This window comes from Scleropages formosus, chromosome 13 (genome assembly GCF_900964775.1).
Source record: "Scleropages formosus chromosome 13, fSclFor1.1, whole genome shotgun sequence".
Classification (NCBI taxonomy): domain Eukaryota; kingdom Metazoa; phylum Chordata; class Actinopteri; order Osteoglossiformes; family Osteoglossidae; genus Scleropages; species Scleropages formosus.
The window spans coordinates 9,780,998-9,788,549 of NC_041818.1; the positions used below are offsets into that span (position 1 = coordinate 9,780,998).

The following is a 7,552-nucleotide window of genomic DNA, read 5'->3' on the forward strand; positions in this document are numbered from 1 at the left end:
CAGAATCGGAATTATACACAAAGTGTAGGGAACATGGTGCAGAAGCCCGAGAGAAGCCCTTCCTTAAACCACCATCGATTGCTCTGCGTGCTCTTCCCTGCAAGCGTGTTTCTGTGCAAATAAGTAAATAAAAGATGAAACAATAGTCCGGAAGAAAGTGCTTCGAGAGCAGTCAACCACTCATCCCCTACCTCAGAGTTAATGGTCCAGAGATTCAAGCTGTCAGCATATGATGTGTATAGCCCCCCGCTCACCGATGGCTGCTCATGAGTGTGTGTGTGTGTGTGTGTGTGTGTGTGTGTGTGTGTGTGTGCGGGCTCCTAGCACCCGAAATATTAACAGATATTACATCAACCTGACTCTGACAGGGAGGGAGAGAGGGAGGGAGGGATGAACAGCGATGAGGGAAAGTCGGAGAGAGACGGGGGGAGAGACCTAAAGAGGGAGGGACAATGCAAATATTGTGGTCTTCTTGGCAGATGTTCATCTGCTATAAAAACCTGAGATGTTTTTTCACTCTTCGGTCTTCCTCTGCACCGAGCTTGCAGATCGCGACCTGGAGACTATCCGGAGCTGGGTTTGTTGTGGTACCCATAGCTGCGCTATCGCATCGTTGCTCTAAGCGTAACATTACGCCTGCGAGTTTTGGAGATAACCTAAGGCTTAGTGGCGCGCAGCCAAGCCAAACTCAGCCCCTTCGGTCCACGCTGCCCGCACGGCTCTGTTTAGGCTCAGAGTGTCTGCACCGTGTCTGCGCCGTGGCCGATGCCCGGCGCCGAGCCTCGAACGACGCGCTCTTCCCTTTAAAAACGTTATCCCCCGGTCCGTTTCACCGTTACCCGTGCGGGTATCTCGAGCGATTATCATTTAATTCGGCTTCAGGTAGCTGACTGTGAGTGTGAGACAAAGAGAAGGCACCCAGAGTCGAGGGGAGATGCTGAGACTGCGGGAGCTGAGAGAGGAGGCAGACGCGTGACCCGAGCGAGCTGCAGCGAGGGCACCTGGACACATCTGCCATAACGGCATTTCTGTCACGTGACACGTGCATCGTGAGACGTGAGCAGCTCCCACCTGGATGGTGGAGCAGCGTCGCTTTCGCTGCAAACGGAAGGTGACGCAGAAAGGTGCGTGTAGGCGGCGAGGAAACGATGCCACGGTGGCGTTTCGCACCCGTTATCTAGCGGACGAGGTGTGCGTCGGGGCCGTCGTCCAGGAGTTTGCGTCCTCTCTGGAGTTTCGTTTCAGTTGCGTGAAGCTTTTAACGTGGCGTTCGACAGCGTTCGTTCGTAATGCTTCCGCTTGTCTGCAGCCTCCCTAATTGTAGGTAATTTAGATTTTCGTTTATATATATAGTAAAAATCGGAAGCTGTATTTGGCAAAGGTTTCGGATTAAAAAACTACACACGGATAAGCAATAGATGCATAAAAAAAAGAATGCGTATTTTATCTTGCATTTTCATTGGTTTAAATCTAAATAATTTTTCTCTTTTCCACTTTAATGATGGATATCATATATTGTGTGAAAGCAGGCCAGTGTTTTTTGTTTTTGCCTCTCCATACCTCACACACACACACACACACCACCTGAACTGCTTGTCCCATATGGGGCCACAGGGAGCAGGAGCCTAACCTGGCAACACAGGGTGTAGGACTGGAGGGGGAGGGGACACACCCAGGACAGGACGCCAGTCTATCACAAGGCATCCCAAGCGGGACTCGAACCCCAGACCCACCGGAGAGCAGGACGAGGTCCAACCCGCTGCGCCACCACACCCCCCCTCTCGCCATACCTGTTTCTTAGAAAAAAAATCACTGTTATGTCAAAACAATTATTTTAAAACAGCCTTATTTGAGTACACAGATTGACCTTTGCCGCTTAATGGGAATGATGTTTTCTTATGCTATTCTTAATGGAAAAATTGATTTTTTTTATTGATTTCATTACTCAGCACATGCCACAGCATATTTTCGCATGTTACGTCCTCATCAAAGAAAGCTACAGGGCCGACTTGCAAGATCAAAAAGGATGATTCCAAATCCGAACAGTACACGGTGAGCTGGATTGCATTTAATTACGGAACCGAAAATAAGCTTAAAAGTGTAACATTAAGTAACACTTGACACAGAATACACAGTGAATTGCATTTAAATGTAGTTTACTTAAAATGTACCAAAAATCTGAATACTGTATTATACATTAGATATAGTTCTAATTCTAATACTATTCTAATGAATATACTGTATTAACGATGGAACTGGAAGCATTTTCTTGTACAGGAGGATCATTTCATACAAAATGAATGAAAAGCCCTACTGTAAAAAAGTATTACCTTGGGTGGCAGCGGTTTACCTGGAGCGTACCACTCAATCACCTGCTCTTGTTTCCTCCTCCTTTGCTGATGTCATCACTGCCACCCTCCTGCTGGCCATGCGATTGGCACAGGCCACGCCCCCTGACCACAGCCCTCCCAGCATCCCTGCTCCTCATCACCCGCTCAGAGCGGTGTGTGATGCAGTGTTGGAGGATGTCCTAAGTTTCCCAGAGGTATGTGGTCAGACACATTAAAACTTCATCGGCATGCTGGGAAGTTCGATCTCTCTCGGCCTGCCTCTTGCGGGACTGTGCTTCCGTAGCCAGATCCATTGTTAAATACACACACACACTTTCTGAACCGCTTGTCCCATACGGGGTCACGGGGAACCGGAGCCTAACCCGGCAACTCAGGGCGTAAGGCCGGAGGGGGAGGGGACACACCCAGGATGGGATGACAGTCCATCGCAAGACACCCCAAACGGGACTCGAACCCCAGACCCACCGGAAAGCAGGACCCGGTCCAAACCACTGCGCCACCGCGCCCCCCATTGTTAAATATTATATTTTAAAAAAAAAAACACTAAGAATGTAATTTTTTTTTCTCTGAAATACTCTTGTTTCTGTGGGTGCCACACCAGAGACAAGTGGTACGACACACTAGTCACCCCTCATTTAATTGTGAAACACTCATCTACTCGAATTGCGTATCATACCGTGCAGCAATTGCCTCTTAATTGTCGCTAGGAAAAAAAAAAATCACCGGAGATAAAACTACCTGTAAAGGCTTTAAAGACGAAGTCCCACAAGAACGATCCCAAGATTTCACATCATGGTCCACCTCCGTTCTCTGGGACCAGTCCGCCTCTCTCTCTCTCTGCTGTCCCTCCCTCCTATTTTTTTCCTCACCCCCCCCCCCCCCCCCCCCCATGTCAGTGACTCATCCTGTGGAATGAGTTTGTTTTGCCGGTGTTTAATTTAAAACTCTCAAGTACTACATAAGAACGCAGAGGGTGGAAAGTCTGTTCTCTGTCACTGCATCTTGCGCTGCCGCTTATTCCTTCTCTTCCAGCTGCGCCAATCCTCCTCCTTCCCCGAGACCTCTGTCTCAGCTCGTGCTCGGTGTTCTCCGTCGACCTCTCGCCCCGTTCTCACGCACATCTAGTTCCTCGTCCCCCGCGCGACGACCTGCGTGACGTCCCCCGTCGCCATCGCCGCTCTCTCCGTCACCTGCTCTCGCCTCTTACGTCACCGCAGAACGACACCCATCGGATAGAAGGTCGGTCACGCTCTGTCCGATGGGTGTCGTTCCGCGGTGACGTTCCCGCGCTAAGCAGAATTGTGACGCAACTTGGCTCTGTTTACTCTGGTCAGTGTGGAACCACGAGCCGAAGGTAACACACTCATTCGCTCACACCAACACGCTAGCTAACCGGTGGGAAATGCGTCACGATCTGCCTTTCTGTCCGCTTCACCTACGGCACATATAGATAATAATTCCAAAATTTAAACACACGGGCAGCTGCTCTCATAATGATTTGAGCCGCTGCCTTTGGGCCCAAAGCTCACGAGTTCAAATCCCACCAGCACCCGGAGCACCTCGAGCAAGGTACTTACCCTAAATTTCTCCAGTGAAAAATACTCAGGTGTAGAAATGGGTGAACAATTGTAGGTAGGGTGGGGGTACAAATCACACACACTGTCTGAAACTGCTTGTCCTAAGGGGGGTCACAGTGAACCACAGCCTAACCTGGCAACACAGGGCATAAGGCGGGAGGGGACAAACCCAGGATGGAACGCCAGTCCATCGCAGGGCACCCCAAGCGGGACTCGAACCCCAGACCCACCGGAGAGGAAGACCAGGTCAAACCCGCTGCGCCACCATGCCCCCATGTGGTACAAATTACTCTGGACAAAAGCATCACCTAAAAAAATAAATACATGCGACATTCTGTAAAGTTTAATGAGATCTGGAATTAAACAGTCATTTGAAACATAGGAACAATTAAATGTTTTAGGTGCCGTATAACTTGTTGGAGATTTATGACTCGGCTCGTGCACTTTCATGCGGAAAGCAGTACGGAGCACAGAGCTGAGCGCGTTAAGCACTCGACATGAAAACTGCAGCGACATCAGAAAATAAATTGTGAAAGATCATATTCTCTCTCAGCCCTTTAGTTACATTTATTTATTCCCTTCGCCGGTCATTGTCTCCAAAGCAACTTGCAATGTTAGGTTCGTATGCGAAGCCACTTACAGTTTTCTACCTATTTATACAGGTGCGTAATTTTGACTGTGACGGTTCAGCGTGTGGACTCGATCACCAATAAACGGCAGGAATTTTGCCTTTTCTGTCATTTTTTTTCCCTAATCTTTTTCTTTTAGTCATCCTGCTTCACCCTGGCTCTGCCCGCATTTCATGTTTAAATAGTGAATGAAACTCTCTTGCACAGAAATTCCAGCACGACACCAACTTCTCCAGCGAAGGAGCTCTTAGACGTTTCTTTTCGGAGTGTTTAGATGAAGACGACGTCGCTGCGGGAACACGCGCACCGGCGACGGGCAGACATCTCCCTGAGGAGTGAACTATCGATGTGAATTTTGCGGGCCAGTTTCTGCCAGCTGCTCCGGAGGCAGAGAGGCTTAGCGGTCAGAGTGCGCTGAGACGTGCGCTCGGTCCTTTCCGCTTCCTACCCAGAGGGGAATGAATATGACAGTAACTGGAACTTGCAAAAATCTCCTTTCTGACTTCACATTTTTGAACATTTACAGTTTACTTACAGCTTTCAGAAAATGTTCATTGATCCATAAATATATCTGTTTCTGATGGGTGTTGTCTCCATCCAGGGAGCAAATTCAAACCTCTGCCTTGCCTCGCTAATTATGGAAGACATGATGTTGGGGTAGCGTTCGCACATTTACGCCGATGCTGAGGTATTTGTCACTGCGGCTCCTGGAAATAAATTCTAAGAGTGTTCTAGTATCAGACAAGCACATTTAAGGAAAATATACAGAGATCCTAATGGCAACAGTTTCTAAAACCTGCCCGACACTATTTAAGACCATGGTGATCATGTGCTTTGAATGTTCTTCTCGTTGCAATTTGGGAATATCACTTACTTTTCAAGCTTCTCAAAGATCATTCATTATAGATCAGGAATAAAATGAAAGATGGATTTTTAAGTTGAAAGCAGTCAACATTGCAGTCTTTTTTTAGCTGGTTAATTTTTTTAATTGAATAAATAGGCACACATTAGGTTGCCAAACATTCCAAAATAATGCATTCCTCTATATTTTCTAGAAATAAAAAAAATTACATTCAAAACCTTTCAAGCCTTGTAAAAAAATACAAACACTGACACCCAATACGAACAAGCAAAACCATAAACTTACCTATGGAACAGCATATGGCTAATGTGGAAATAGGATACTTACTTGTCCTTCTTGTCTTCGGCACAAATCTTGAAACATCAGCCAATAAAGGTGAAGGTCACCTGTTTTCTTTGTTCTCCTCTTTAGTTCGAGTGTTTCTATCAAGAACACAGCTGAGATGAACGAAGGGTGACACAGAGGAGGAGGATGAGAAGAAGGAGATGATCACCTAAACTAAGGTTTCGGGGCTGACGGAACCTCAGCTGCGTTACAGGGCACCGAGGAAATACCATAAAAAAAGGAATGGTTCGCATAGGTTGAGAAGGAGGGAGAGAGAGGGGTGGGGAAGCGTACCGTGTAAGACATAATATTTAATCTTACCAGGATTGTTTTTCAATTAAACTCTTTCTCTGAAAGCCCCATTCTAGTTTTTGATGATGCATGGATTTCTGGGGCAAGAGATTGATTTGTGTTCAAGTAGTCACTGTCTCTTAAAGCTTTGCAAACCATAGGCCATATTGGAGCACGAGCGCTGAGCGAAACCCCTTCGATACAGTGCAAGACAAAAAGTTAGTTAACAATATCATTACATCTTTTCACACGGCAGACCGTTGACCTGCCCGGTGGGTAATATGCCACAGAATTCTGACACTCCTTCCAGTACTGAAATACATCATAATAATGACACTTCCAAAGGTTTGGACAGTTGCAGTTTTCATTATTATGATGTTTTTCAACAACTACGAAAACATGGGACCGTGATTTTACTCCAGTAACTGCAGGCTGATATCTTCAAGAAATATATCTGGATTTACTCTACAAAAAACATATCAAATAAACCCACATATTTCTGTATTCCCGTCTTTGCCACTACAGCACTGCTCTAGGGGCAGCAAATGTTGAACAATGGAATCAAAAAAAGACATCTCTACAGTTTCTTTATCAGGTCCTGCTAAAGTGCGGGCATTTGGCTTGGCGTAAGTAGTGGTCAGTTTAAGTTTTAAAGGTTGAACGCTGTTGGGTTTCCGCTGCCCTACCCAGTCTCCATGCGCATTGTCGGTCTCTTAGAAGTGGGTTTTCTGCCATCATTTAATTTCTTAACCTAATGCTAAGATCTAGTATCAAGTCATTGAAATGCAGTTCTCTTTAGGGTAACCAAAATTTGTCTTCAGTACATCTGTTTATGACTGCATCATTTTCTCTCTGATTGAAATTATTCTACATTGTAAAGTGTGTAAGATCTACAGCAGGGAAAGTTTGGTGGCCACTATGGTTACGCCGCAACACTCTTTCAGCACCGACAACGGAGCAGAGATGTGGAGATGGTATACAGAAATCTTCAAACAAACAGTCATATGTTTATGGAATTACTGGCAGTTGTGCACCCGGGGGGTCAGCGGCTTGCGTCAGTGTACAAACATACCTCGATAAACAAGGTTTTAAAAAAAATTTCTAACCCTTCTCTGTTTATTGCCTCATGAGTTCCATGGAGCAAAGTAATTAAATCACGTAAATAAAGCTACCGAATCGTTCTGCAGTGCTAGGCTTGAGATTTTTCATCCAAATGCACGAGCTCTCCTATCTTGTGGTGCACTTGGTAGGTAGCCTGTTTACTGCTGAGTTATCATATTTACTGTACTTTAAAACAATATCAGACGCTAAATACTGACGGCTCAAAGCAGCAAGGATTTGCTGTGTATTCCTGAATACCATTAGCCCTGAGATGCTCAGAAATGCACAGTCTGCATAATAGGGTGTCTAACAGACTAAAGAGAGTGGGGTGGAAGGAAGACCGGAAAAACATGGTTCATCATGTTGCTAAGTGACAGAATGAAACTGGCAGCCAAGAGCAAAAACAAGAATTTTTAA

At 46.1% G+C, this 7,552-nt stretch overlaps 1 long non-coding RNA gene across 1 annotated transcript; it reads left to right on the forward strand.

Annotated features, from left to right (window-relative positions):
• The first annotated feature begins 910 nt into the window (after nucleotides 1-910).
• Nucleotides 911-6,512, forward strand: LOC108925390 (uncharacterized). The gene is made up of 4 exons (XR_001965401.2): nucleotides 911-1,124; nucleotides 1,950-2,052; nucleotides 2,444-2,545; nucleotides 5,831-6,512. It is a non-coding gene; the product is annotated as an uncharacterized LOC108925390 (long non-coding RNA).
• The last annotated feature ends 1,040 nt before the right edge of the window (nucleotides 6,513-7,552 follow it).